Below are 22246 nucleotides of genomic sequence, written 5' to 3'. Positions count from 1 at the left end.
GGAAGAGGAATAATCCCTGCTGGGGCAGCACAAACAGGAACTTGGTGCCCGGATGTCACCTTTCTAGGAGCCCCACTGCATGAAGGCTTCCACCGGAACCCTCCTCCCACTGAAGAGCCCTTGGGGACAGTTAGCTTACTTCCCCACCCCATCAAAACCAAAACCAACAACAAAGAAAAAAATATACCTTAAGGCTTTAGTTTCCCATTTAAAGCATGCAAATCATCCAACTGTAAATGCCAACAATGGAAAAACAAACCTACCTGCGAGCTGGTGAAACCAGCACCCTTTCATGAGAACAGGCTCTCTGCTCCACAACCTCACCAGAAATACCCATTGCTCAACGCACTATATAATCCACTTCCCAATGCACAGGCAAGCATGCATTGTTTTAATAAAAGAGGGATTATACTCAACACTTTTATATCTCTGTTTTTTAAATACCCAGTGTTACTGCAACCATTTTACAAGTTGGATGAAACAATTCCAATGGCTACATAATATTAAATCCAAAGAACATATTATCATTTATTTCATCATTTTCCTATAGGACATTCAGATCGTCTCCCATGTAATTCTGTATTTATATGATTAGTGAAAGAACATTTACTTGACTCAACAGATTGGAGACATTTCTGTTTGTATTTTGTGACCATAATGTTCTCATTGCACAGCCATATCTGAAAAGTGTCAGGTAGACTACAGCATCAGATGAATAAGTAACCCTTGCCTCTTACCGGCCTCACCCAGAAAACATTCCTGATCCTCTCAGCTACACACAGCTTTCTAGCTCTCTTCTGAAATTTCTGTAGTTCTTTTTTTGTAACCGCATTGAAGAGAAAAGAGAAAAAAATACTATCTGGTGAGCACTGTTACGTGCCAGGCACTGCAATAATCATATTCAAGAAGAAAGTCTATGCCACAAAAAGGCTGCACCTCTGGCAAAGGAGACACTGAAAACCTACCATTAAATTTTCCAGAACTCTTCAGTGGCCTCACCAAACAGTCTGACTGGGAAAAGCTCAGGTCCAACCCTAAAAGAGATCTCTGAGCCCTATACGGGGGACAGTCTGAGAGGACAAGAGCCCAGTGCACACACAGAGAGGATCTGCTGCTGTGGCTGAAGCCAGGCAGGGAGATGCGAGCTCACCTTTCTAGCTCCTCCATGTGGTAGCTACCAGTAAACACAGCTGTTCAACAAATCCTTATTAGACATATTATTATGGCTTCGAACATCCCCTCAGGAGTCAAAACATTAACTACTTGGACACATCAATCGGTACCTTAATAGAAGGGGACTGGGCTAGGGAGAGAGGCTCTTCCAACTTAACAAGTAAACTTTAAATATACAAAAGATGTTCAGCCTGAAGTCCTCAATCTCCACATTTGCTCTCTAACTCAGAAGGATTTCTGACGTGAGGCAGGAGAAGAGCAGGTTTAGAGCTAGAAGACACTCCTCCAAAAGCTGTAACATCAAGGCGGCTAACTTGCATGCCAAACGGCCAACAAGGCACCATCCCTCCTGTAGATAGGATTCCACAAACCCTTAGTGTTTCCAGCATTTTTATTTCACATTTTCAAAGCAATATCTGTGCTCAGGACCATGTCCTGCTTCAAGGACTGCAGACAAATGGATTCACAAGGAGCTCTGAAAAGTGCTCCACAAACTGGCTGCTTGTCTCATTTCTCCTATGACCGAATTACCCATTTAAGAGACACAGTATACCCAACCTCAAAAGAATGGCAAATCTGGGACTCTGGCACCCCCAGACCTGAGCCACGGGAGCCACAAAATACTGGGTAGAGAGCACTAGCTGGGGACATGAGCTCTGCCACTCGCACCCCCTCTGTGCTATCAGTAAGCAGCTTACCCTCCCAAAGCAGTCCCTTCCCAATCTGCTAAAGTGGACACTTGTGGCTAAAATGAATTAGGAAGGCAGAGAAAATCTTTGGACAACAAATAGTTAATGCTGTTACTTGTCAGTGTTAATATCATTGCTGTACCATCTGCTCAAGGCAGTGACAACCTTATATTCTCTAAGACAAACACACATGAGACCCATTCAAATCAGTAATCACCCTACAGTCCATCATTAAAAGCAACTCAGAAAGTAAGATATTAAGTGCTTACCCATTAATATTTGTGTTTATTTCTACAGAACCATCTCCCTTCACCCCAACCACAGAGGGTTGGGAGAGGAGCAGGGGAAGGGAGAAAGTCTCCAAGTACAGTCTAATCTCTGAAGTCTCACCAGGTACAGGCAGAGGGGTGGGCCTCTCCACTCCCCAGAGGGCTCCTGGCTAACTCATCAACTGAACTATCATAGTTACTTTGTCCTCAATGCTCCGGAACACCATGGGAGTGCCAGATAGCTTTAATCCCACAGAGACAACCCCACAGCACTTTGCACACCTCCATCCCCCATTGGACAAAGTCTTCTGAGCCAGTCAGGCCACATACATACAGCTGCGAAAAGGCAGATCACTCTAGGGCTCCACCACCATTGCTGGTATTTGGTTGGGGGCGGGGCAGTGATCAGGAGACCACAGGTGAAAAACTGAGAGTTGTGTTCAAGTGGTAGTCTTCATCTCCTGACTAGGCAGACTTAGAGTCACTTTGGCTGTTCTGCTGGCCTTCCACCCAGACTCCCGGTCCTCGTGCCACTGATTTTCTCTCTTAGAGAACAAAATAAAGGTGGGAATGACAGTACTCTGCTGTTTGGGTTGATAGACACTAGCCTCTACCTCACAGGATGAAGGACATCATTGCTGGTGGGACCAGCTGTAGGCAGGGACTTCATCATGACGGAATGTCCTCCAGCACCTGGAGTGTCTTAGTAGCCCAAAGTCAGAAGATGGTCATTAATTCTTGACACTTCAGGCCCATCATTGAGTTGTGGATCTCTTCCCACTTGTAGCCCATGGACAGCATTAACCCAGGCTGCCAGGGATCCTTGTAGTCAGGGAGAGCTCAGTGTATGGCTTCAGTTCCTCTTCAGGGCCCATGTCTATCCACAGGTCTCTCACGATTTCCTCTAAAATGCCTCAGTCACTGTGGTTGTGGATCAGGAATTTCTCAAGCAGGTTTTCAGTGTCTAGAGACACGAAGAAAGAAAAGTTGTATATTCCACACAATACCCATTTCCACAGGTCTTTGAATTCCAATCCCTCAAAGGGCCGTTACAAAAAAAGAATGACTTCAAAGCTCTACATATCCACTGAAGGGGCATCATAATTATGGCTCCAGAAGAATTCCAGGGAATAAGAGGGGTCTGCCACAGAAGGTATTCAGCTTATTGACGATGGAGAACACATCACACTAAAGCCAAAGTCCGCAACCTTGACATTAAGGTCAACATCAAAAAAGCAGGTTCTCTGGCTCTAGGTCCCTGTGGACAATACACATCTGGTGGAAGCAGCACTGTACAGTGGACACTCCACAGAAAAATTTGTTACAAGCCTCTTTCTCATATGGCCACGGTCCACTAGATAATCAAACATCTGCTAGCATACACCCTGACCAGGTAGAGTGTTTGTAGGTCAAGTACATCTCAAACAGTTTTATATTATTAAGGTAATTAAAGACCTTCATGCTTTGAACTTCAAGGAATAGTCTCTGGAGACTGTTAAATCTCTGCCAACTCTTATTAATGACCTTCACAGCCACTTCTGTCCCATAATGGCCGAGTCAACATGACCTTGACGAAGTTGCCCTTATGACCATGGTCATAAGGAGCTGGTAACTGTCGGTATATATGTCTGTATCATTGTGGACTGCTGCAAAGCCCAGCAGCATGGTAACTTGCTAACAACCCTAATAATACTAGCTAACAATATTAACCAAGAAAAAAGAAAAAAAAAATTGGAAAAAAATTAAGAAAAAAGAGAACTGAGAAAATAAAAAAATTTTAAAAAGAAAACAAAAGTAAAAAATTTTTAAGAAGGGAGTAATTTCAAAGACTTAAAGAATGGGGGTGTGGGGTGTGGTGGGGAGAGGGAGAGAAAGAACAAACAAAAGCAACAAAAGCCAAAAAGGCAAAAAGCTAACTGTGGTCAACGTCCCTCCAGTCACCAAAAATCAGCTTCTTCGGTAAAAGAACCAAAAGCCTTTGGCGTAGCCCCGGACTCCTGCAGATACTTGGGAGTTCCCTAATAATGGTTCCTTATGAAGTCATAGCAAGAAATGCACCAGTCATGAATGGGGATAATCCACAGCGCCTTCTTTCTCACATGTGTCTCAAGAACACCCCTTTTTTAAGAAAGGGATGGGGAGTATCCCAAAAGATTTTTTTTTTTAATCTGGTTGGTAGCCATCAATATTAACTTTATCAAAATTTAAAACAAATAGGATGCTTCAGTGGCCCTTTCATTTCCAGTTTGAAAAGCTATAATAATGTTTGGCTTTTAAAGAGCTCATATGCCTACACTTAATATATTCAATTCTTTTTTTCTTTAAGCTCTGAGTGACCTCAAAATTACACCACAATAACAAGCAGGATGATACCATAACAAAAATTTCTGTGGCATAAGACACAATACGGTGCATTATTAATAAACCTAAAGCTGAAGGGAACAAGACTTTCGCTATATTTTCATTTGTTATTTGCAGTTTTGCCCAGAGTCTTTGGAAATTCCTATCTTCCATGAGCCAGAGACCTCACTATAACCATTTCAGTAATCTTTAAAGGCAGAGGTTGCAGCTGTGAGTTGAGAAATTTATTCTCTTTTTTAAGCCAACAAGCCAGAAAACTCTGTGCCTGTATTATTAGACATGGGTGCAGGCTAGGGTGCCGGGTGCCGGGCATGGCACGAGAGCCTCAGCCCAGCATGAGAGCCTCAGGGGAGGGAAGTGAGAAGCCCCTTCCTTAATTCCTTCTCTATCCTCTTCCTCCTATCTTTATGTACATCCAAGTTTCTGACCTGTATCGTTTTCCTTCTCTTGGAAAAACTTTTAACACTTCTTGCCAGCAAGATTTATTATAGGAAAGTTTCTCCAATTTTTATTTGTCTGAGAAATTCTTTCTTTCTACTTCGCTCTTGCGGGATAATTTGATTCAGGCATGCCTCAGATACTGTGAGTTCAGTTCCAGACTACCACAAAAAAGTGAATCTCGTAATAAAATGAGTCAAATGGATTTTTGGGTTTGCCACTGCATATAGAAACTCTGTTTCCATTATATTGTAGTCTCCTAAGTGTGTAATAGCATTACGTCTAAAAAACAATGTGCGTGACCTATTTTAAAAAGACTTTATTGTTAAAAAAAAAAAAAATGCTGACCTTCCTCTGATTCAGCAAGTCCTAATCTCTTTGCTGGTGGAGGGTCTTATCCCCACGTTGACGGCTCCTGACCATTTGGGGTCGGGGGTGTTTGCTGAAGGTGGGGTGACTGTGGCCATTTCTGAAATAAGTGAACAATGAAGTCAGTTACACCTACTGAGTGTTCCTTTCAGGAACAATTTCCCTGTAGCTTGTGATGCTGTCTGATAGCATTCTACCCACACGGGAACTTCTTTCAAACTGGAGTCCACCCTCTTGCCCCTCGCAGCCTCTCAAGCTGCTGCTTGATCAACTAAGTTACGTCATGGTCTAAATCCTCTGTTGTCATCTCAACAGACTTCATGGCATCTTCCCTGGGAGTAGGTGCCATCTCTGGAAACCATGGTCTTTGCTCATCCATAAGAAGTAACTCCTCATCTGTTCAAGTGTACCATGAGATGACAGTGGTTCAGCCACATCTTCAGGCCCCACTTCTGATTCTAGTTCTCTTGCTGTTTCCACCACATCCGCAGTTTCTTCCTCCACTGGAGTCCTGAGCCCTCAAAGTCATCCATAAAGGTGGGAGTGAACTTCTTCCAGACTCCTGCTCCTGTGGAAATTTTGACCTCTTCCCATAAGTCATCAATGTCCTGAATCTAGAAAGGTGATTCCTTTCCAGAAAGTTTTCAATTGACTTTGCCCAGTTCCATCAGAGGAAATATCTATGGCAGTTCTAGCCTTATGAAACATATTTCTTAAATAATGAGACTTGAAAGTTGAAATGACTCCTTGATCCGTGGGCTACAGAATGGATATTGTGTTAGCAGGCGTGAAAACAACATTCATCTCCTTGGCCATCTCCATCAGAGGTCCTGGGTGACCAGACCCATTGTCAAATGAGCCGGAATATCTTGAAGGCAATTTTTTTTTTTTTTCCTGAGCAGTAGCTTTCAACAGTGGGCTTTCAATATTGAGTAAACCACGCTGTCAACAGATGTGCTACCATCCAGGCTTTGCTGTCCCATTTAGAGCACAGACAGAATAGTTTAACCTAATTCTTAAGAGTCCGGGATTCTGAAATGGTAAATGAGCCAACTTCAAGTCACCAGCTGCATCAGCCCCTAACAAAAGAGTCAGCCTGTCCTCTGAAGCACTGAAGGCAGGAGCTGACTTCTCCCTAGCTACGCAAGCCCGTAGAAAGCATCTTCTTCCAACAGAAGTCTGTTTGGGCCACGCTGAAAACCTGCTGTTTAGTGCGGCCACTCTCATTCAGAATTGATCTCCACTAGATCTTCTGGATAACCTGCTGCAGTTTGAACCTCATCGCTTCTACTTCACCCTGCACTTTGATATTACAAATATGGATTCTTTAAACTTCACAAACCGTCTGTTAACTTCAAACTTTTCTACAGCAAATTCCTTACCTCTCAGCCTTCACACAATTGAACAAGAGTTAGTTAGGACCTTGGTCTGGATTAGCCTTTGGCTTAAGGGAAGGAATTGTGGCTGGCTTAAACTTCCATCCAGACCACTGAAACTTTCTCCGTATCAGTAATTGGGCTGTTTTTGCCGCCTTCTTCATGTGTTCACTGGAGTAGCACTTTTAATTTCTTTCAAGAACTTTTCCTTTGCATTCACAACTTAGCTAACTTTTTGGCACAAGCGGCGCAGCTTTTGGAATGTCTCAGAGTTCGACGTGCCTTCATCACTAAGCTTAATCATTTCTAGCTTGTGATTTAAAGTGAGGGATGTGCCACCTTTCCTTTCACTTGAACACTCAACGACACGACAGGGTGACTGGCCTACTTTCCATACTGTTGTGTCTCAGGGAGGAGAGAGGCCCAAGGAGATGGGGGAAACAGCTGGATGAGGGGAGCAGTCAGAACACAGACAGTAGCTGTCAGTTCAGTTTACCTTCTTACACAGGCACAGTCTGTGGCACCTCAAAATAGTTACAAGAATAACTTCGAAGAACACTGATCACCAGTCACCATAACAAATATAATAATCATGGAAAAGTCTGAAATATTGTGAAGATTACCAAAACGTGACACAGAAACATGAAGAGAGAAAATGCTGTTGGAAAAATGGCACTGAGAGACTTGTTTGATGCAAGATTTCCACAAACCTAAAATTTGCAAAAAACACAGTATCTGCAAAATTCAGTAAAGTAAAGCACAATAAAATGAGATATGCTTGTACAGACTTTTAGATTGGTTGTTTTTTTGATGTGCTTACATGGTTCCTGAATAAAATCTGATATAAGTCTTATCCTTGAGCTTACATGGGTAAGGTGTTAAGCTCCTCTGGCTTTACTCAAGATTTCCTCTTTGTCTTTAATTTTCTGCAATTTTAATATGATATATCTAAGTGCAGATTTTTTGCAGTTTGCCTGCACAGTGTTCTCTGAGCTTCCCAAATTTGTGGTTTGATGTCCGTCATCCATCTGGGAAAATTTCTCAGCCATTATCACTTTAAATATTTCTTCTTTTCCTCTTTCCTCTCCTTTTGGTATTCCCAATTCCCATATTTTAAATCTTTTAATTGTCTTACAGCTCTTAAACATTCTGTTCTGGTATTTTTTATTCTTTTTTTCCTTTTGGGAAAGTTTCTCTTGACAAGTTTCTACAAACTCACTGACTGTTTCCTTGGCCCAGTCCAGTCTACTGATGAACCAAAAGCCATTCTTCTTTTCTATTATAGTGTTTCTCATTGCTAGCATTAATTTTGATTCTTCCCAGAGTTTCCATCTATCTGCTTACATCTCCGTGTTCTTGAATTTTGTCCACTTTTTCTATTAGAACCCTTAGCGTGTATTGTACTTATTTTAAATGCTCAATCTGACCATTCAAAAACCTCTTCCCTATCTGACTGTGATTCTGATGCTTCACTTGTCTCTTTAAACTATTTTGCCTTTTAGCATACCTTATAATTTTTTGTTGAAAGACAGGCATGATGTATTGGGTTAAAGGAACTGAGGTGCTCAATGTGAAGTTTTATGTGTATCTGGCCAGGAGGTAGGCTGTGTTTACTGTTAGTTTTAGGTATCAGGAGGCTAAAAACTTTTCTACTATCCCTTTTTCAGTCTTCCCTGTTGTCTTTTGACTTTCTCGTACACAGGGTCTGCGTCTTGCTGTTGATAATCCTTATTATCCAGGTCCATGACTGACGTGGCAGTAAGGTGTTGGAGAAAGAGAAGCCCTCTACAGGGCTATGATTAGGTCCCGATATTCTAGGAAGACTATGTCCCTGGACTGTGACCTTCAAGTGTGACTCACCTTTCTTTTTTCTTCTTCCCCCTCAGGTGAGACCAAAAGTGTAAAAGGGGCTAGAATCGGGTATTTCCCATCCCCCAAGTCAGTTAGTTATGTTCTGGTAAACTTCAGGTCTGTTAAACTTTAGTAAAACAGTTTCCTTTAGGGCATGCTTTTGTTAAGGAAAACAAAATGCTCTGGATATATTTCAAAATGGTTTCTTTCCCCATCCCACTGCCAGAAACAAGATTTTTGAGACTCTGGTAGGGCTCCTGGAAGTAAAATTCATGAGCGCATAGAGCCCTTCGCCTCAGTACAGGGCCCTGGTAGTTTTGAACTCTCAGGCTTGTGCACACCAAGCGTCTAGCAATTCACCTGTTACAGTTTAACTGTTCTTACCAGTCCTGGTGGGGGAAGGGGGAGAAGGCGGTCGGGGGGTGGGCAGGGAAGGAGGGCTCTTCTGCTCTTCTCCAGGACTTCTGCTTCTGGTAAACTGTGATTCGTGGTATGCACTCTTCTCTCCATTTCTTGGGACTCGAGTTTACCCTGTAACCTCAAGTCCCTGAAGGATCTGAGAGGAGTCATTGATTTTCAGTTTGCTGAGCTTACTTCCTCATTGTGAGGACAGGAATGTGGACAGCTAAGATCTTTCCATGTTGTCCCATTAATGTGTCATTTTGGTGGTACAGTAGTCCTATTTACAGTGTTTGAAACTACAGAAATCTATGTTTATTTCAAGTATTTTGTTTATAACATGCTATATGGAATACCACTTGCACACAGGAAAAACACCCTCAGCACATACAAGTGTTAAGAAAAGCAACTAATTCTTCCTACGGTGCCACTCACCCTAGATGAATTTTGCACAGTACATCTGACATTCAAAAGTCTTTGTCTGAGGGAGCTGGGTGGCTCAGTGGGTTAAGCCTCTGCCTTTGGTTCAGGTCATGATCTCAGGGTCCTGGGATCGAGCCCCAAGTCAGGCTCTCCGCTCAGCAGGGAGCCTGCTTTCCCCTCTCTGCCTGCCTCTCTGCCTACTTGTGATCTCTGTCAAATAAATAAAAAAAATCTTTTTTAAAAAGTATCTCTGTTTGGATTACAACGATCTTTTCTTTATAAATAACTTTAAAACCAGATGTCAGCCAACACGAATATGGCTCCATTAGTCAGTGAAGGCTGCCAGTTAAGCTTAGTCTGGAGAGCCACCAGCATCCCTCTCCATAATGAAGCCCTGGCAGATGACAGGACGAGCACCAGCAGTATCTGCTGCTTTACATCTCGTGCACGATTCATTTGTGGATGCCATGCAAGGCGGCAGGAGGCAAATGATTTCATTTCATATGAAGCAGGCTCCTGTATGGTTGTTTATCATGGTCATTTGCCTCTGAACATGCATTTATAACCAGCCCATCACAAATGTGTTAAGTATTCGGGTGCCCTCTGTTCCCCACTTTTCTAAAAATCATTCTCCTCTGTAGAGACAAAACAAATTCTTTTCAAAATAATACACTGCCAACAATATATCTTGATGCTTTGGAAAACACATGTGTTGCTGCCAGTGTATCATTCTTTCTTTGAAAGATGGGGAGAGCTATTACTTTGCTGCAAATACTTAATGTTAAGATCTTACTATTTTTCAAATTGTGCAGTGTTTTTTTTTTCCGGATTATAATATTCATAATTTCTCTTAGCTCCTTTTTCTCACCAGGAAATGAATTTCCCATCGAATTCTATAATTTCTGGCTTCAAAACTTATTTACGTAGGTAAATCTATACTGAATGTCACTACATATAATTTACGATTTTAGAATCACATTCATGTCAACAGACCAAAATGTCACACACGGTTTGATTTCACTATGGGGTTCTTCAGGTGCTGCGTGCATGGAAAGAGATGAGACAAACTCTTCACAAAAGCTACAGTAATGGGAAAAGGTCGGAGAGCACATATATATAAAGGAATATTCACCTCGCCTGACACTGTCCAGCATTATGTGGGGGTCTTAACCCTTATTAATGATTTCCCAGGGTTCTCGTTACAATTATAATATTAGTTAATTACCTAATATCCAGACAGGCTTTTCCTTATCCCAAATATTATTTCTAAAATTCAAGTCATTTAAATGAGCATAGAAAACTTACATTATGAAAGATTCCTAAAGCACTTCTTTTCAAAGCCAATAATCCATTAGCAAAATTATCAACCATCAATTATCTCCACCCACGATTTGCCAGCTTTATCATTTCAGATGTTTGTATATTAGATTTTCTTGAAATAGAGCACAACTGAACTTTTGTTACACAGATTGTATTTCTTTCTCAAAGAAATCCAGATTGCTATATAAAATTTGCCTCAAAAATTCTCGGAAAACTTTCTAGATAAAAGTAATATAAATTCCACGGGATGCCTGGGTGGCTCAGTTGTTAAGCATCTGCCTTCGGTTCAGGTCATGATCCCAGGGTCCTGGAATGGAGCCCCGTGTCAGGCTCCCTGCTCAGTGGGGAGCCTGCTTCTCCCTCTCTCTTCTGCTTGTGCTCTATCTCTCGCGCTCTCTCTCTCTCTCTCTTTCTCAAATAAAGAAATCTTGAAAAAGAAAGGTAATATAAATCCCCAATTCAATTATATGAAAGAGTAATGAAATTTACATTTCTCCAACTATGAAAACTAAAGCTCTTTAGATGCCACTGAGCCATGGTGGCCACCAGGTCTCCCATGGATCACAAGTACGGCGAGAATCTCCCTTACTAGATTTCTTAATGCATTTGAGATATGCAATATCATTAATCATTAGAGAAAAGACATCCACTTGAACTGCAAAGAATAAGATATAAGGTCCACCTGAAGGGAAATCAGGCTAGAGGCAGTTGATCGAATGAGGTCAGTGCTTAGCAAAGAATTAATGGACTTTCTCAACTATTCCTTGGAAGGAGAAACCAGCAGTGCTCAAGATCCTTGCTGAAATATGGAGGAAAGGCCCACCCCTTGACCACATCATCCCTGCTCTCTCGGCTCCCACCCACCTCAGTCAATGATCACTCCCCTTTGCCCCACACACCCCCATCCCACCCACGACAAGTCCTTCTGAATCCATCTCTTCAGTACCTCAGGGATCCGTCTGCCTCCTTCCATCCCTACTGTCACTCGTTCTATTAAGCCACCTTCATTTATCTAAGGGACCCCTTGACTGGTTTCCCTGTTTCCAGTTTCAGCTTTCTTATTCTACTTGCCCCAAAGCAACCAGCAAGATCTTCCAAACTACAAGTCTGATCAAGTCACTCTACTGGTAAAATCATCCAGTAGCTCCTCCATGCCAAAAATGTCTCTGTGGATAAAATACTTCTGACTCAGCAGGATTATACAAGACCTTCATAAACTGTCTTGGATGTTCCCAAATTTTGCTACACATGGAAATAAATGCCTCAGCATACCCCATCCCGATTAAGTCACAATGCCGGGAGGTGGGAGCCAGCTATCGGTATTTTTTTTTAATTCCCAGGTGATTCCAAAATCAGCAAAGTTTTGGAAACGAACACTTCCCTCTCCAGATTCACCTCTTAAGATTCTCTAACTCCAAGCCACAAACTAGCCTTCTTGAACCATTTTCTGTTTTTTAACACTTTCTCATGCTTACTTGTCCCCAAGGCTTTGCTGAGCCTATTCCCTGTGGACACTCCTCCCTCACTAAGTCTTGTACAAATCTATTTCCCAGAAGAGGTCCCTGTACTTTATAGAGTCCTTAAAAAATTCTCTATCAGAAATTTTCTTCTGGGGAAGCCTGGGTGGCTCAGTCAGTGAAGCATCTGACTCTTGCTTTTGACTCAGATGGTAATCTCAGGGTCATGGGAATAAGCCCCAAGTGGGGCTCTGCACTCAGCGGGAAGTCTACTTGAAATTCTCTCTCTCTCTCTCTCTCTCTCTCTCTCTGTCTTCCTCTCTCTCTCCCTGCCCACTTCTTCCCCTCCTTATCCGAACTCCTCAAAATCTGGGTTAAAGACCATGCCTATACGTTCTCTGACAACTTGTACTTCCCCTATTACAACACTGAATACAAAGTGTCAGGTCTGCCTATTGATTAGACAGCAACCCCATTAAACACCAAGTTCTCTGGGGGCATGTCCTCCTTGGTAACCACACAGCCCCAAAAGGGAGCAGAAGCTCCTGAAGAATGGGACTGTGCCTTCACTGTTGAACACCTGTCTCCAGCAAGTCTAGCACTCGCGCTCCATTCTGTATTCAAGTCCAGGTTGGATCCCTTAAAAACAAGAAACCAATAGTTGGCCCCATGGTCTTATAATTTTGAGAGATGGCTCTTTAGGAAATAATTGCCCAGAGCAGGGGAGGGGCAAGAAAAAAGTGCCCCACGCTTTCTAGCATATCCTGGTAACTAACCCTATTTTTCAAAACCCTCCTCAATGAGCACATTCTCAAGCAGCTACAGAAATGAGTCAAATCTTTAAGTTTTGATATGTCCTTGGTTCTTCCTGCTGGGTACTATAATATTCTGCACCATTGTTAATGTCTTTTTTAGGTTGGCAATATTGCCCTCCACTGTCAAACACTAAAAACAATAAATCCTCAAGTAATAAACACAATTCCCAAGGTCATTAGGAAGCCTAATGAGAATGTGGGGGGAAAAAAGTCTCTAAACATAAAAAAAAAAATACCACACAAATGTAAGTTATGAGACTTAGAGATTAATAGCAAGCAAAGGCCAAAAGAAATTCTTATTAAAATTTTTATACTTTAATTTCTGGGGATACATGAATGCCTTGAATAAGACTGCACTGCTTTTGAATGGAAGGCACACTCACAAGGACTGCAGCTTCATTCATAATCTGAATTGCTGCCAGAAGATGGTCCCAAGCCATTTGCTTTTTTCTAAATTATCTTCAAATTTACAGACATCACACACATCTAAAAAGCTCATTAGTAGTCCAAGAACTTTATGAACCTAAATTTGGTTTGTGGATGAATATGTTTACTGCATAAAACCCATAAACATTCAGAAGATCTGATGACACACGGAAAGTTATTTAAACTAACTTTCACCCCCAAAGAAATCTACAGTAGGTAAATTCACATGGGGCCACACTGGAGATATTGTATCACTATGGATCAGAAATAAATTAAATTACAGTTATGAAAGAAAGCAGTCTGTGGGTGCCTTTTGTCTTCCTTCTGACAGCCAGATCAAATCAGAAGTCCCTAGTCCCCATCACTTAACAAACCTTTGGGTTCTCTCCCACTTTCCATGCCCATGATTAAAAAGAGGCTCATGGTCTTCTTCTTAGTTAATTAAACCACCAAGATCAAAAACTGAAAAGGTCTCAATCTTAAGAGAGTTTCATATATCTGAAGAGGACAGGATAAACTAAGTTGATCTCAGTCTAACATCAAAATCTATGAATAAAGAAAATGTTACAGGATTTGTTTTATAAGTAACATTTATTAGGGAGTGTAGATATGTGTGTGAGTTTCAGAGAAAGAGAGCCCTATGATCTCATACTCAGATACTCCCTGTTGAGTTAAAAATAATAGAACAAACAACACACGCACACACACATGATTCAGATGGAACCCCTTCTCGGTTACTTTGTCATTTTCCTACAACTGCTTATGTTTCCTGGGATCCTTTCTGGAAGAGTGGGGATTTATTTAATCTGTCTACAAACAGGGTCACAGACCACATCTTGTTTTCCATTGAATAGCAACTCTCCCAGGAATACTTGCTCTGTTGGCACCTAAGTCTCCTCACCTTCTGAGTGGCTACAGATGACACTGCCACGTGGGGGTGCCAGGATTTACCTGACCAGTGCCACACTGAGGTGCTCCGTCACCAGGTTTCTGCCATAACAAATGATGCTGGGATAAGAATCCCTGCCCATGTATCTTAGCAAATCATTGTTAAGTTCAAATGGAAGGTAATTTTTTAAAAGTGGGATTTCTAGGGCAAAGGGCATTCTATTTTGATACTGTCTGTAGGTCTCATGTTTTTATGGTGAAAGTTTCCATTTGCCCAAACTCTCATAGACACTTGGAATTTTATTTATTTTTTTTGCCAAACTGTCCAAAAATAGTAACTCATTGACCTACCTTCTTTTTTTTTTAACTTTTTTTTTAAAGATTTTATTTATTTATTTGACAGAGAGAGATCACAAGTAGGCAGAGAGGCAGGCAGAGAGAGAGGAAGGGAAGCAGGCTCCCTGCTGAGCAGAGAGCCCGATGCGGGACTTGATCCCAGGACCCTGAGATCATGACCCGAGCCGAAGGCAGCGGCTTAACCCACTGAGCCACCCAGGCGCCCCTCATTGACCTACCTTCTAATAATTGTTATCGGCAAGGCAGCGCATCTCATTTATTTTTTTAGCAGCATCTGTATATTTTCTCTTAAACTACCAATTCACACACACACAAACTGTTGGACTAATAGTATTTTTATTACTTGCATCTATGAATTCTTCCAGAATTAAGATAGTTAACTTTGTCTTTCTGTCAACTGTTTTCTTGGCCATGTGTGTTACAAGTGCACAGCTCAGAGAAAGGTCTTCACCATTCTGAAATTACAAATAAGTACACCCTTGTTTTCTTATAGTTGTACTATTTCATATTTTCACACTTAAATCTTTGATCTAGATCTGGAATTCCCTTGAGTGTAAATAGTGAAAGGGGAAACATGCATTTTGTTTAGTCTCATTTCCCGGAACATTTAAACTATTGGACAAACCTATTTCTACAGCAATCTGAAAACCATCATTATCATCATCTAATTTCAGGTCCATTTCAGGTTTACTTCTGGATACTGTTTTGTTCCCTTGATCTGTTTGTCTATTTCTTCTTCCACAGCAAGAAGTTTAAACTGTCCAGGTCCAGGGTTTAAGTAATTCTAGCTTTATGACATACTTAACATCCAGTAAGCTTAATTGCTGCTCATTTCTTATACTTTTCAGAATTTCCCAGGTTTTTCTCACATTTTTATTTCTCCAGAGAAATTCTGGAGAAATGACAACAACAAAAAATACTACTGCTCTTTTGAATTGGGAAAGCACTTAATTTACAAATTTCCAGAGAAGTGACCACTTTTACTATCAAGGGTTCCTTTCTATATTCTTCCTTTAACCATTCTATCATAGCCCTTCAGCTTTAAAGGTTCATCAGATAAGTTTTCACATTTCTTTCTTTCTTTCTTTTTTTTTTAGTCTTCACATTTCTTATTTCAAATTTATCCACAGCTGTTGTAAAAAACCCATTTTTAAACATATTTTGTTGGAGAGCTGATACAAACACTACAAAATTCCAAAGATACAAAGAGATATATATTGAAAAGTAAGGGTCCCTCCCACCCCTGTCCCCAGCCATCTAGATTTCTTCCCTGGAGATTCATTGCAAATCTGCAGCAGGATGTAAATCATTTTGCTGTTTAAAAAGATAGGATGTCCTCTCTTTAAAATATAACAGTTCAAGGCTAAAAAGAATCTCACACACTCCAGATCTGAAAGATAGCCCCTGCTCCTGCCGGTCAGCCTGCAGTACTCCTCCTCCTCCTTCCATCTTCCACATCCCATCCACCAGTAAGCCCGAGTTATCTCCCCCACCTTCATCCACTTCTCCCCCAGTTCAGCAAGACCACAGAAGCTGAGAAGGCAGAGGCCTGACTTCCCGTCTCACTGTTTCTCCCGCGCATAGCACAGCGACTGGCAGAGAATGGTAACCACGCACCACTGCCCCATGCACAGAAAGTGCTCGATGTAGTGCTGGATGTTAAGAGCTGGGGCTACTGAGGGGTAGTCTGCAGATGCCCAGTGCCAGCCTGTGGAAAGGTAAGGACGGAAAGGGAGAGGAAGCACACAAATCCTTTTGGAACAATTAGGCATTGCTGTCACATTCTTCCAATAATTCATGTTTCTCATAATACAAACAAATCCATCAACAAAGATTAGAAATTTAAAAAATATGGCCCTTTGCCACAGATGGTTTAAGATGCAGGGGCATGTAAGCCCCTATCAGCTCATGCCTAGCCTACCCTGGCACCCAAGGGGAGTTACTGCTTCCTGTCCTGGTCCCCCTCCAATCCATTTCTACAGAACCACACCCCTGCAGCTCAAACCTCAGCGCTTGCCCTCAGCACTCTCCAGGACCTACAAATGTCCACATCACTGGGCTCCTTCCTGCTTCTGTGACTTCACCCAGATCTTTCTTGTCACCATCCAGGTGTCCTGGTTCTGTCTACCTTCCCAGGACACAGCGCTTCCTTTCTGCCTTGAGGCCACCGCATACAACGGTGCTCCCTCAGCTAGGGAACACCTGGCCCAGGAGACACTCCATAACCTCAGGGAAAAATTAAAGGAAGAACAGTTTCGTAGCAGCCTATTTTTAAAAAGTGAAAAAACCCTTACATCCATGTTCCATTTTTTTAATAAAAATTAAACTCTCACACTCTCCCTTTACTTCAATCCTTTTTTAAAAAAATGATTTTATTTATTTTTCAGTACTCTCTATACCCAAAGTGGGGCTCAATCCCACAACCTGAAGACTAAGAGTCAGTCCCATGCTCTACCGACTAAGCTGGCCAGCCCCCCTCCCCCAACCCTTGACTTCAGTCTTAAAAGATTCTCATCTCTTGAAGCAAAGTAGGGAGGGTGAATGCTTACCCACCACTAGGTAAGGCAGAAGCTAAGGCACAAAATAGGGTCCTGCCTAGATTAAGTCCACAGGGCAACCTCGTGTCCTAATCATAGTTACTCCACCAAGATTCCCAAAGGCACCACACTTCCCTACCCACCACAGAGCTAAGCTGAGGTAATTCATAAAACAGGAAATCAACTCATTAACAAATACACACCAAAATGCTCAAACCTACTGCTAAGCAAAGAATTAAAAACTCAATGCTACTTCTTACATATCAAGTTAACAAAGCTTAAATAGCAGTAATACCCAATGTTAGTGTGTAGCCTGTGGTTAGTTAGGCATTACTAGTATCACCTTGTTGAAAATAATACATAAAATATACAACATAAAACTCTGTGTGTGTGTGTGTGTGTGTGTGTGTGTAACATCAAAATGTTTAATCTTTTTTTATCACAATTCAACTCTGGGAAAATATCCTAAAGAACTAAGCCTAGGGATGGCTGGGTGGCTTAGTCAGTTAAGCATATGCCTTCAGCTCAGGTCCTGATCCCAGGTTCCTGGGATCAAGTCCCACACTGGGCTCCCGGCTCAGTGGGGAATCTGCTTCTCCCTCCCCCTCTTTGTTCTCTCTCTCTCATCCTCTCTCAAGTAAATAAATAAAATCTTAAAAAAAAAAAAAAGAACTAATCCTAAATATATAGTAAACTTCATGCACAGAAAGTTTACTAGAAGATAATCTGCAATTGGAAAATATCAGAGCTGTGCCAATCAAAGACTCTCAAAAAAAAGAGGGAGCCTATCACTACTAACTGGAAAGACAATGTGCTCAGGTCTGTCTCCATGACTAAGGGGCACTGCAAAACCCACTGACGAGAAAGGGCTGAGCCGCTGGTCCAGACACTGACAAAATAAGCAAATATTTCAATAAACGCCTCTTGATGAAAAATTAGCTTTTTGTAAAAGACATAATACAACAAGGAAAAACATATGTGTTCAGTAGAAAGAAAGAAAGAGGCACCTGGGTGGCTCAGTGAGTTAAGCCTCTGCCTTCGGCTCAGGTCATGATCTCAGGGTCCTGGGATCGAGCCCCTCATCGGGCTCTCTGCTCAGTGGGGACCTGCTTCCGCCTCTCTCTCTCTGCCTGCCTCTCTGCCTATTTGTGATCTCTGTCAAATAAATAAATAAAATCTTAAAAAAAAAAAAAAGAAAGAAACAAAGAGAAAAACAAAAATGTTGTTTTCAAAAACAGCCTAATTAAAGGGGTGCCTAGGTGGCGCAATCAGTTAAGCATCTGACCCTTCGTTTCGGCTGAGGTCATGCTCAGTCACAGGACTGAGCCCCATGACAGGCTCCATGCTCAGCGCAGAGTCTGTGTAAAACTCTTTCCCTCTGCCCCCTCCTCCCACATTCTCTTACTCTCTAAAAAGAACCTAATTATAACCACATAAAAATTATGTATAGAAAAGGAATAAAAGAAAATGTTGAAATGTTATATGTGGCTTGCATTCAAGTGGAAGGAACTTGGGATAATTTTCTCTCTTTCAGTTTTTTCCTTATTTTCTAAATTTTTGAGAAAAAGCTTAATAGTTCCTATCACCAAAAAAAAAAAGTTAATCCCTTTGAGCTCAAACTAAGTTAAAAAAGTATCTACGTCAGCAAGCTGTAGCAGAATGTTTATCAACAGCAGTTGGTAAGACGCTTCTAATTTCTTTTTACCATGTAACCGTATTACTGGTTATTGCACAGAAGGCAGCATGGAGCTAGTTTAGTGGGATGCAGACAAAAATCATCCTGTCCACTAGCTACAGATAGGATTAACGAGATTATCTTTGTGCTCTCGCAGGGAGAAAGTGGTTTACACACTGAGACTGTTTGAAACCCTGGCACCATGCATAAAATAAGCTATTCAGTCATACCAAGGACAAACATTTCTACTCCAAAGTTACAGAAACATAGTCAAAGCCCTCCGAAATGTAAATACCCATAAATTCCAGACGCAATTACCCAGTAGCTATAACTACTGACAGCTGATGTGGCTCACATCAATTTCCAGAGGCCTCGAGCCACCTCGGACTGAGCAGGCTATAGTCATTCACAAATCATTCAAATCCCAGGACAGACATCACAGGGTTGTTAAAAGGACCAGGAGACTGTTCATCCTCCCTCCTGCTTTGTCTGCTCAGCTCTTCCATTTAACACTCACCATGGGCACTTGCCCCACTATTAAAGCCCTTAGCTTCAGAACTTAACACTGTGCCAACAAATGTGCTTGTTGTATTTGGGGAAGAGGTTACCGAGAGGAAGGAAAACCACCACACAGACAATGCAACACTGAGGTTTAGATTTCAGTCACACAAGAGAAATCAAGAAACTCGACGTTAATGCTTCCTGACAACCTTAAATCTCTACCCTGTGCATATGGATCATAATGAGAGTTTTATTAGGATCACAGTTGTGGCCAATACACACTCCAATCATGTACCACAATGAATACTGAAATAACAAGTTAATAATAATTAACAAGTTAACAATTAACAAGTTACTAACAATTCAAATTCGGAGGTGATAATGCAAAGCTGTAATTCTGTATGAACCGAATTTTGATCCCACACTATCTCGGGGCTCTCATCTAAAGCTCTGGACCTGACCTATTGCATCAAGGTCACAACCTCTATAAACACATTTCTGTGCAGCTACAAGAGAAGGGAATGTGGGCAAATGGGGGAAAAAAATACAAATATAGATCTGTTGAGGGCAAGGGGGGATGAGGGTAACAAGTACCCCAGTAACAGGGTCACCCAGTAACAGGGTGTACTGGAAAGGACACTAGAGCGGGACCCAAGGGACCAGGTCTGAATTCCCAATCATCATCCACAATCTGTTTGACCTTGAGGAAGCCACTTGACCTTCCTAGGCTATTTCTTCATCTATCAAATAAGGAAGAAACGTTAGATGATGCAGAGGGTAAAACACAAGAGTCAGAGATCTTTTCCGGGGCGCCTGGATAGCTCAGTCAGTTAAGCATCCAACTCTTGATTTTGGCTCAGGTCATGATCTTGGGGTCCTGAGACTGAGCCCCACATCTGGCTCCATGCTCAGTGAGGAATCTGATCAAGGATTCTCTCTCTCTCCTTCCCCCTTTGCCCCTTCCCTTGCTCTCTCTAAAATAAATAAATCTTAAAAAAAAAAAAGAGAGAGAGAGAGAGAGAGAGAGAGAGAGATCTTTTCCAGCACCACTTTCTTAAGTAATTTCTCCACCAAAGTTTCTTCTTCCTTTACCCCTGTGAGGTTGACTGGCTGCAGATTTTTCACACACCCACTCACTCACTCTTAGGAGCACAAGACCTGGCCAATCCCATTACATAACCACAGGGCTTTGCAGAATTCCTAGGACCACTGGATAGAGCATTCATTTCCCTCAATCAGTCAGTCAATCAGTCAGAAGACACAAAGCCACTACAACATACATAAGATACAAAACAATGTGCTAGACAATCCAGGGGACAGGCATAAAAATGAAGGATTTTTAAAAATACAGTCCCCAATGTAAGGTATTTAATGTTTACAGCCCAATGGGAAATACAAAGAACTGGATGAAATTGTAATAGCAATGATCTAGAACAAATTACTAACTAATCTAAGTAGCTTCCCCACAGCCCCTCCAACATAAGCACTCAATTCCACATTTGAAAACTGCAGTTACCAGGTAAGGGCATCTTTGCTGCCCGGGGTTAGGCAAGCTCCTGAGCAGAGGCCCCAGGTACGTCCAAGGCCCTTCCCTCTGCCTGACCTACTGACCGCCTTCAAATTCCACCTTCACCTCCAAATCATTAGGCATTCTCAAAAAGGAGAGGGCCATTAAGAACCCCATCCCAGTGGCTGACTATTCTTACTAATTAACCTTTGCCAATTTTTTTACATTTTCAAAATTCCGGAAACAACAGGAAATATATATAACTTGCTGTATTCCTTGTCTAACACACTGTGATATTAAACACTGAACTGAACAATTATTATATTGGCACAAAAAACCTAGTATCTTCCTATTAACAAGAACAATGCATAATGCCAATGCAGGTTTTGTTTTTGTTGTTTTTTTTTTTTTTAACTGTATTTACTTATTTGACAGAGAAAGACAGAGAGACAGAGGGAACACAAGCAAGGGGAGTAGGAGAAGCAGGATCCCCGATGAGCAGGAAACCTGATGTGGGGGCTCAAGCCCAGGTCCCTGGGATCATGACCTGAGCCAAAGGCAGATGCTTAACAATGACAAGGCGCCCCGTATCATTGCAGTTTAAATCAATACACACCTGAATCAGTGAGTTTTCTTTGTGCACGCACGAGCACACACTCTCACACACACCCTCCACCTGTCCTACTGAGAGAGGCTGCAACCCCAACCCTGGCTAGCCACCTGGGAAACAAATGACTTTGTGATGACATTGTAATTTGGTTCCACAATCTGGCAATATGTTTAAGGAGCCATAAAATTGCTCATACTCTTTGACCTAATAATGCCACACCTGGGACTCTCTTGTAAGAATCTAATTCAAAATATGGAAATAGCCACATGCACAAAGATATATCCTACAGTGTCATTAATAATTGTGAAAAGTTGGGAGCAATGTACTTGTTAACAAGACAGCTAAATCATTAATGGTATACTACAGAACATTATGCAACCATTAAAATGGTAATGATGGAAATTATGTAGCACTAATGGGGAATGCAGATAGAAAACAGATACAAACATGTAAAAATCACTTCAGGAAATAACAATCACTGTTTTAGGATGCTGAATGGGGGTGTTTTTTTCTCTTTCTATTTCTTAGCTTTTATAATATAGTTCTGATGCATCTATCATTAGAAGAGAATCTTTTTTTTAAATGGAGGGCTCTCAGTCGGTTAAGTATCTGCCTTTGGCTCAGATAATGATCCTGGGGTCCTGGGATCAAGGCCCACAACAAGCTCCCTGCTCAGCGGAGAGCCTGCTTCTCCCTCTCCCTCTGCTGTTCACCCTGCTTGTACTCTCTGTCTCTGTTTCTCTCTCTGCAAAATAAATAAAAAATTTTAAAAATTTTAAAAATTAAAAAAATAAATAAATATAAA

General features: G+C 41.6%; 1 protein-coding gene across 5 annotated transcripts in view; it reads right to left on the bottom strand.

Annotated features, from left to right (window-relative positions):
- Positions 1-22246, bottom strand: part of FARS2 (phenylalanyl-tRNA synthetase 2, mitochondrial) — a 526339-nt gene that overhangs the window by 446324 nt on the left and 57769 nt on the right. The window lies entirely within an intron of this gene.

Source organism: Neovison vison, chromosome 1 (genome assembly GCF_020171115.1).
Source record: "Neovison vison isolate M4711 chromosome 1, ASM_NN_V1, whole genome shotgun sequence".
Lineage (NCBI taxonomy): Eukaryota > Metazoa > Chordata > Mammalia > Carnivora > Mustelidae > Neogale > Neogale vison.
This window is presented reverse-complemented; position numbering and strand designations above follow the sequence as displayed.